Source organism: Chlorocebus sabaeus, unplaced genomic scaffold, assembly GCF_047675955.1.
Source record: "Chlorocebus sabaeus isolate Y175 unplaced genomic scaffold, mChlSab1.0.hap1 unalloc_scaffold_114, whole genome shotgun sequence".
Lineage (NCBI taxonomy): Eukaryota > Metazoa > Chordata > Mammalia > Primates > Cercopithecidae > Chlorocebus > Chlorocebus sabaeus.
Genome location: NW_027326902.1, coordinates 331,515 through 337,545, shown reverse-complemented (window position 1 = coordinate 337,545; position 6,031 = coordinate 331,515). Strand labels below are relative to the sequence as shown.

General features: G+C 38.8%; 1 pseudogene; it reads right to left on the bottom strand.

Moving 5' to 3' along the window:
• Nucleotides 1-5,149: 5,149 nt before the first annotated feature.
• On the bottom strand, nucleotides 5,150-5,693 carry LOC140710974 (cAMP-regulated phosphoprotein 19 pseudogene; annotated as a pseudogene).
• Nucleotides 5,694-6,031: the final 338 nt, after the last annotated feature.

Genomic DNA, 6,031 nt, shown 5'->3' with positions numbered 1-6,031 from the left:
AGCACTATGAAGGGCAATGAAGGTAAAGAGCAATTTAAAAAGAGGAAACCCCATGAACTCAGAAATTGCTAGTAACACAATTTTAAATAACTAATGGGTCTAAGAGAACTAATAGAAGTTGAAGGTAATTAGACTAGAAGAAGAATGAAAACACTACATTTAAAACAGTGTGATGCATGTAAGGCAGTTCTTACAGAAAGGCTTATCCTTAAGTGCTTATATTAGGAAAAAAGAAGTCTGAGTATTGGCTGAACAAAGTATCTGAGTTAATCCGAGTTAACTCTTGGATCCTGAAGTTCTCGGGCCACTCGCCCCATCTTTTCTCTCCCTTCACTCTTCTTTTTTTTCTTTTTTTTTTTCACAATCTGTAAACATGTAATCCTGCCTTAAGTACAAAGCCTTTACAAATGCAAAAAAATCAAAGATTACAAGTCAATTTCTTTCTGCATACAGTAAGAGCTGAAATGTAAAGAGATCAACGTTAGAAAAAATACACTGAAAAACATGCCACTTTAATAATAATAAGACAAAACTGCAAATTAAATCAATAGAAATTAGGTAGATCCATTTATTTTTTAAATACAAGTATAATTTTGGAAGGGCTATTTGACAAATTCAGCATTAACTGCCAACTCTATAGACATGTTTAACAACAACGACAACAAAACAAGGCATTTACTCTTGGCCCTTTTAGTACAGGCAAAGTGTCCTATTGCATCACAAGTATTAGTAACGAAGTAAAAGATCCAAGGGCATAATATTAAAGAGGTTTTTTTCCAACTGCGATTTGGTTGAAAAATAACATAATATGAATGTATACTAATAACTATCAAGACCACCGGTGATCTGCAGAATACCTAGAGGCCTACATACTTAGAAGGCTGAAACTAGTAAAACAGTGTTAAAATCCGTGTTTTTATTCTTAGATGAACAATGAGAGTGAGATTTCTGATGCCAATTTTATAGTGTGGTGGGGAATTGAGAGGAGATATTGGGGAAGACTGGCGGTGTGTGCTGAGTTAGTGCTGGGAATGTGGCTCAAATTAGTTAATACTCAGACTAGGATATTGTTTTAGAAAATTTTAAAGGGTTCTAAATTGTGGCATGTTGAAAAGGATATTAAGGAACAATGATTCATTAGCCCGAAACACAATTTAATGAGTGCCATCAATGGGCTTGAGAAATAAGCAGGGATGGGGGATGGTGAGGCAACATGAGGTGAAAGAGGAAATGGAAAGTAGAAAATATGCTTGAACATTGGAGAATGTGAAAAGTCCACCAAAGAAACTGCTTTCGTTATCACTCAGAAGTGCTCTTCCCATTGGCTACCTGCTCCCGATCACCCAAACGCCAATTTTAGAGCACAGGAGCAGTAACCCCCTTTATCTGCAATTTCACTTTCCATAGTTTGTTACCCGAGGCAACCTTGGTCCAAACGTATTATGTGGAAAATTCCAGAAATAAACAATTCATGTTTTAAATCACAAGCCGGCTGGGCACGGTGGCTCCTGCCTGTAATCTCAGCACCTTGGGAGGCCGAGGAAGATGGATGGATCACCTGAGGTCACGAGCTCAAGACCAGCCTGGCCAACATGGTGAAACCCTGTCTCTACTAAAAATACAAAAATTAGCTGGGCATGGTGGTGGGCGCCTGCATTCCCAGCTACCTCGGAGACCAAAGCAGGAGAATTGCTTGAACCCAGAAGGCAGAGGCTGCAGTGAGCCAAGGTCGCACCACTGTACTCCAGCCTGGGTGATAGAGTGAGATTACATCTCAAAAATAATAATAATAATAATAATAATAAAATAAAATAAATTACAAGCCATGGAGTGATGAAATCTCATGATCCTCCTGCTCTGTCCTGCCCGGGGTGTGCATCATCCCTTTGTCCTGCTTGTCCACACAGGTTGTGTACAACCTGCCCCTCAGTCGCTTAGTAGCTGCCTTGGTTGTCAGATTGAAAAAACATCGTCTGTAAAGGGTTTGGTACTATCTGAGGTTTCAGGCATCCACTAGGGGTGTTGGAATGTATCTCCTGCAGATAAGGGGAGACTACTGTATTATATTTCAGCTTCCATAAAACTTTACTAATTTGGATTAAGAACACAAGCCTGATTTTGTAAAAAGTATCCATAAATATTCAGAGGTAGACTTCTGTTTCATCAAGTAAAAAGAGCAACTAATTCCAACTGTTGAAGTAGTAACAAGTAAAGGCTTCACCAGGCTTGCCTTGATGAAGAGTTAAGACATACTTTTAGGTCAACAGCACAAGATTATTAAATAACTTGTATGCTACAAACGTGCTGCTTCCACTCATCAAAACAACCCAACAATCCTTACTATTCCAACTTGCTGAGAACCATGTCAGATGTTGCCTTCAAGAATGAAATATTTCTCAAAACTGTTATATCAAACGTAGTAGCTATTGGACATAAAACAGGTAATTTGTGTCAGACTTTAGTTAGTTTTCATGAAGTATTTATCTCCAACTTCAGTTTATCCCAACATTAATTTATGATAGGACAGTTATTAAAATTAGCCATTTCTCAGACTATAGCTTTGAAATCATAAGAAATGGACAATTAAACTCACTAGTCGAAATCTTGATTCAAGTGATGATCCAATAGCTTACAAATGTCTCCAATAAACTGAGCTTTGAGGCAGGATGGAAAACAGAAAAATGTAAAACCTCTATCCCAATCACCAGTGATGGAGGCTAAGCAATTATACCTGCAAATCCTTAACGACAGGTCTCTCCTAATGAAAAATCCTGAGATTTAAGCACTGTGACTTACGGAAGGCAGGTTGGCTTAATGAGAAAGTTTACTTTTAGTAAAAAGACAATCAGCAATATTTTATTTTGGGCACTTAGTATTTCACAGATCCTCAACACGTTTTGAGGTAGGTCAAATATTAATAGCGTATTTTACAAACAAAACTCACGCAGATGTTTTGTTACTTGTCCCAAACCACAGGAGCAATTCTGTCACGATCAGGAATAACGTGGCCTCTCTGATCTTCCAGATTAATCTGTCATGTGTGAAGTTAAGGGTAATCACTTGCAAATATTCATGAAAAAAAACAAAAACAAAGACAGAAGACTAGATATAGAAATTCTACTTCGGGATATTTTAAACTTCTTAAATTGATCCTATAATGAGTATATACTTGCTCTCATTACAAATCTATATATAACTGATCTTTACAATTACAAATGAGCACAGGAGTGACTATGTTGCTTTTCTGCCTTTTAGGGTGAGTAGAGCAGGGAGATAATCAGCCAGCTTTCCCCGGAGCACTAGGCAGCCTTTACCTGAAGGTGCTGTGTTCGAGGCACCATTGACTGCGATTTGGGATCATAGGAGAGCAGGTATACTAATGGGAACAGGATTCAGAAAAGATGCCTGGATCCAAAAAGCGGAGGCTCTCTGCAAGTCAGAGGTGAAGAGAAAAATAGTAACATCTCAAGCTTCTGATCCTGAGTATCATGGCATGGCATTACAACTGCTTGTGATAGGACCTCCTACAAGAACGGTACACTTGTCCCAATAAAGTCCGTTAAAGTTCTTACTAACTAGATAAGCCACAAGTAAAACTAAATTGGTATTTTATTAAAGTGGACACCTATAGAAGCAAATATCTAAACAATTTTAATATGAGTAAGTTTTACCCGTCATGTAAATTCCTCTCATTGTCACAAGCCCAATTCTATTAGCTTGTCATAATTCCTAAAATAATTTACCAAAATTCAGCTCATCTTGACATAGGTTCTTGAGCCAGCATTCTGTGCTGTTTCATCATAAAGTTCCTTTTATTTAAACAATTGTATAATATTAGTAATAATAAAGGATTAAGAACAGTTAACTTGAGCCTAGGAGTAAGGTTGCAGTGAGCCATGATTGCACTACTGCACTAGAGCTCAGGTGACAGAGCAAGACCCTAATCTCAAAAAAAAAAAAAAAAAGAGAGAGAGAGACAGAGAGATTAACAACTGAGAAATTAGAAGGAAAACATCATTACTGTGTTATATAAAAGAGTAAGGATATAGGTTTCTGTATAGAACAAACAACCCAATACCATTTGAGCCGAAGAACAAAAGGGAAGAAAAGCAGGTGGCGGGGGCATGGAATGCAGAGTATTGAAGCCTTTTACTCTAATGTCTCCAAAGTTGAGTGTGGAAGTAAAAAGTTTCTACATTTAAAAATTTCATATAAATTATATGAATTGTAACTTTCATAAAAATCAAAATGAAAGGTTCTACATAGGACAAAAGCTATTCCTAAGCAACACATCGTATATGCACAAGACCACTGAATGTCGTGGATATTAGTAACAAATGAAAAGCTTAAGTCTATGACGGATTGAACTAAGATTTCAGTTTGGTATTCTATAAGCCCGAGATTGTAAACTACTCTTATGATATGAAAGCTATAAAGACTTACAGAGTTTTGTGTAGGAACTCTTGAGCTTCTGGTTGGCACATTATCTACTTTTTAAATATGTGAAATAAATACAGACATTTGTGAGAGGTTGTGCAAAACTATTGTACTTACAAAAATGGCACAGAAGTGAATTCAGCAGTCAATGCACATGCATACTTCATTCACATCTTCAACAACAAAACGTATTCTGACTCTATAGAACTGAATAAGAATATTAGCTTCAACAGCAGCTGCTAAGCACTAGAAACACATAAGTTACACCAGAAGGGGCAAATATTGCCCAAGTAAAATTCTACTGTTAAAGCTGAAACAGGTTTAAGGCCATTCAAGTTCAAGCAGAGACAAACACAAATCTTATGTTTGAAATATGTGACCTTTCTTCTAACTTGTAGTCCTAAACTTCTGTTTAAGGTAAATACAGAAGAAATCAATACAATAGAGATTATACTAAATAAGAGTAACATACAAAGCTGTAATTAAGATGAAGTAATGAAAGCCAAAACATTAAAATTTTAAAACTGCTTGTTACTTGTTAGAACCAGTACTACACTTGGAGTTAGGTAATACAAACAGTTATTTTCAAGTAGTTTACTAATGTTGCTCTAACATGTCCTCTTCTCCAGTGCACTGTTAAACGAATCAAAAACGCTACACAAGTATATTCCACAATAGCAGCACACACTACTGCTACCTGCAAAGCTGTCAGTCTCCAATGACTGAGCGAATGAAAGAAAATAAAAAGTAGATAAGTAACATATTTTAAGGAGAAATCATGGGAATTAGCAGATTCATGCAGTTCAGCTCTTTTAATCAGCCGGCCAGCTTGGTAGCAACAGGGGATGGTTTCCACTGAGGAAGGTCCTGTGGGGTAGGAATGTGGTCACCAGTGACCTCCGTCTTCTCCGGAGCTGCAGTAGGAAGTTGCTTGCTTTTCATTTTTGCTTTAGCCATGTGTAATTCCCAGAATCAAAATATTTTTGCCCTTTCTGCAATCGTTTCCTTAAGAAATCTGAACCTCCAGGCCTTTGTCCCAGGTGAAGATATCTTGCTCTTAATTTTGCTTCTTCAGCTTTCTCTGGACTAGTCACTTTATCTTCCATTTCTTTCTGCTCCTCCACAGAGGCTGCACCCAGTTCTTCCACAGACATAGTGCTCCCTCTGCAGAGGTGAGACGGGGGAAAAGATGCGATTGGCAGGTGTCCTGTTGCCACCTGGCCGCTGCCACGCCGCCTTAGGCCCACCCGCCACCAGGCCCAGCTCTCCCAGCCTCTCCCTTCACCTTTCAAGCAATTTGCATGAGGAGAAAACCTCCCCGAAGGGAACTGTGAGACTGTGGCCAGGGCTCCTCCCCTGTGGACTCTCAAAACCCTCAGGGCTTGGAATCCACCTCCAACCCCTCGCAACTGATACTTTGCTCTCCAACCCTTGCTCCCTCTTCCCTTCTCTTCTCTCTCTGTCTCTCTCTTCCTCGCGCAGCTCCAGTCTGGAAGGCCCTTTGCCGACTGCAACTGGAACATCCAATGCTGGACACTAATTCAGCTGAGGGGTAAAATCTGCCTTCCCCTGACTTTCTCCCAGTACCAGAGAA